Here is a 3,013-nt window from a genome sequence, read left to right as displayed (position 1 = left end):
TTTTTTTTTTTTTTTTTTTTGGTATAGTAAAGGAATAAGCCTAACTCTTCTCATCTCCAGAGGTTCAAAGTTAGTCTGTTAAGTGTCCTTAAATATCTCAATTGCCAGAGATACGTATAGTCGATCATATGTTAAAATGGAAGGTGTTTTTAAATAGCTAGTTAACATTTAAAATTTTTTCTGAATTTTATTTTGTTTTTTAATAGTCCAAAAGTGAGCCGGTGCCTAGAGTTATTGCTGTATTTCCTCGCTGAGAAGATATGCCTTACAAATGTACCTTCAAATGGGTCACACAACTCTCCCTTCAAGTGATGTTTACTAATTCTGCTTTCAAGAGATGCAAAAGACCAGGTGAGGCCAGCAAGCAATTCCTTTGCCCTTGTGAGCCAGATAGCTCCTAGAGTCAATGTGTTATCTAGCCTTTTAAGAGCAGGAGAAAAACCCATAGAAAACCCAGCTCTTTGCAACAGATAAGCTACTTGTCAGGAGGAAAATTAATCTGGGCTTGAACAGTGGCTACTTCATTTAAGGTGATAATTATAAAGAATCTGGAATAAGTGTGCTGGGTGGCTCTCTCATTTTCCTCATCCTGCTTTTTGAGAACCAGTGCCAGATAATTGAAAGGAAAAGGATTAAAACAGTAACCACTGACATGACTAAAAGTTTACTGACATGGCCCCATCCCCACCCAACAAACAAGGCCAGCTTGATATCATCAGGGAGGGTATTGTGATGGCCAGAGGTCAGCAGTTCGACTTTTGGAATGAAGAACGAACAGCTTTCTTGTCTCCATCCACACTGATAAAGAATCTCTCTCAATCAGCAGGGGACCCCTCTCAACCCCTGCACACCTTGATCTCTTCTGTGCATAGTTAACCTGAGATGTATACTTATAGGAAAGATTGCACAGAGCTCACTAACTCCACAAAATACTGAAAATACTTGGAAATATGTTTCCAAATGGTTTTCCCCCTTTGGAGATCCACACAGAGAGAACAGGTCCAAACTGTTAACACTGATCAAAGAAAGAAATGAATGGATTCTACTATCATTGCTAAAGATGTTAATGAGTTTCAGTCTACTCCAGAAAACAATAAGTCACAATCCTTTGAGCTTCCAACTGGGAGATATCTAAAACCTTATTTTTTGGTTTATTTGCTTGGCAAGCCTGAGTCTAACCTTCTTCCCAAAGAGCAAATCCATCATGTGGCTAAAATGTCCTGCAAGATTTTAAGTATAGGGTAAAGTGCAATATGAGAGGCGACCATATAAAAGAACACCAAGGAAACTCTTATTTCTGAATTCGGTTTTAATGGAAAGATCAACAAGTAGCTATAAAAAACCTTAAAGGTCTGGGGTTTTTCTTTAAGGTTTTCCTAACACAAAAAGGTGAGAATATCCTTCCTCACACCACTCCTTGCTTCCCCTTTCTTTATTTTCTCCCGGTCCCAAAGATACATGTTCAGATTTGTTACCCCATAATTGGGAGCTGCCCCCAAAATATGCAGACAAGAGTTTTCATATTTTTTCACTGATTTGGTTTGGAGCAAGAAAGTTCCATGCTATAGTTCTGTTTACATAATCAGGGAGGAGGGTGTAGAAATGTAGTTTGAAGACCTTGTAGACCTCTTAGAATGGAACTCATTTTAAGCAGAGTATCATACAGCAGAATAACATACAAATATAAGGCACTATTCATTATTATCTTGACAGGAAGACTGTAGACATGTTTTATTCTCACAATTTGACAACATGGCTGAAAAGAACATAGAAAAGATCATTATTATGAAGAAGGGATCTTAAAAGTAGGTTAGGAAACTTAAGCCAAGATTGGGAAACACACACACAAAAGAACTTACCGATACAAGTCCAGCCCAGACACCTGGGACTTTTCAAGGTCCTAGAGTCGTCCTTTATAAGTTACTTTATGTTATTTACTCTGGCTCCAAGACAGATTTATCCAGTCAATGTAATGATTTGCCAGAAAGAATCTACCAGTTTGGCCACGAGCACTTACTTGCAAGTACTACCCACAAAGTTGAACAAGCAATCATCATCATCATCATCATCATCATCATCATCATCATCATTATCAATAACATATGTTAAAAACTATGTGCCACACATGTGTCAAAGTAGTCAATATGTATAAACTCACTTCATCTTCATAACAACCTCATGAAGTAAATACTATGATGACTCCCATTTTATAGAGGAAGAACTTGAGGCATTAAGAGGTTAAGGAATTTGAGAACGATCACATAACTGGTAAAGTTGGAGAGCCAGAATTCAAATCCAAGCAACTTGGCTCCATAACCCATGTTACTAACCATTGCCACAGATACAACTACCACTTACAGGCTGCAGAGTAAGTAACAGGAAGAAGCGAAAAATTAAAGAAGAAAGAAATTGAATGGAATGGTAATAGGAAGTTTTAAAAGAGATTATGACAAGAAAAGGAGAAACCCAAGAGGAAGGGGGGAAGATTTTCTTTCTGCCAGACAGTTTCCCATCCACATTAGGAAAAAGGGAGAAGTGAGGCCAACTCTAGTTTCCCACAACTTATGGCATAGTCAACAAAGTACTTCAGTATGATATAATCTAGGAATTCTAGGAAACCTACACAGGAAAAACAACTTTCCAGAAGGAGTACCAGGAAAAACAGGAGAGTCAATACCAAAAAACAGGCCATAAAGTTAAAGTCTCACAAAGGTACCACCACCACTCCCCAAGCCCCCATTCCTGGTGAATTTCAAGTCCCTAAAGTGACTGCCATCATGGACTAGCTCCTAGGGAGTGTAGCAATATACAAGGGGAAAAAACAGAGAAGTATTTCCTGCCTCTGTCCAAAAGTAATTTGAAAAAGCGTTCAATAAAAAGTTATATAAAACCAGATTTATTAAAAAAGAAATTCAGAAAAAAAAAGAAAAGGAAGGAAGGAAGGAAGGAGGGAAGGAGGGAGGGAGGGAGGGAGGGAGGGAGGGAGGGAAGGAAGAAAGAAAGGAAAGGAAAG

General features: G+C 38.4%; 1 protein-coding gene and 1 long non-coding RNA gene across 2 annotated transcripts in view; one reads left to right on the top strand and one right to left on the bottom strand.

The window, feature by feature from the left end:
- The window catches only part of LRP2 (LDL receptor related protein 2), a 229,106-nt gene that overhangs the window by 163,860 nt on the left and 62,233 nt on the right, over positions 1 to 3,013 (bottom strand). The window lies entirely within an intron of this gene.
- LOC108516840 (uncharacterized) overlaps positions 1 to 3,013 on the top strand; it is a 46,954-nt gene that overhangs the window by 7,648 nt on the left and 36,293 nt on the right. Inside the window, exon 2 of the long non-coding RNA XR_001881939.1 lies at positions 207 to 351. This is a non-coding gene — a long non-coding RNA (uncharacterized LOC108516840). The remainder of the gene's footprint in view (positions 1 to 206; positions 352 to 3,013) is intronic.

Source organism: Rhinopithecus bieti, unplaced genomic scaffold, assembly GCF_001698545.2.
Source record: "Rhinopithecus bieti isolate Rb0 unplaced genomic scaffold, ASM169854v2 scaffold_37314, whole genome shotgun sequence".
NCBI classification, from domain to species: Eukaryota; Metazoa; Chordata; class Mammalia; order Primates; family Cercopithecidae; genus Rhinopithecus; species Rhinopithecus bieti.
This window is presented reverse-complemented; position numbering and strand designations above follow the sequence as displayed.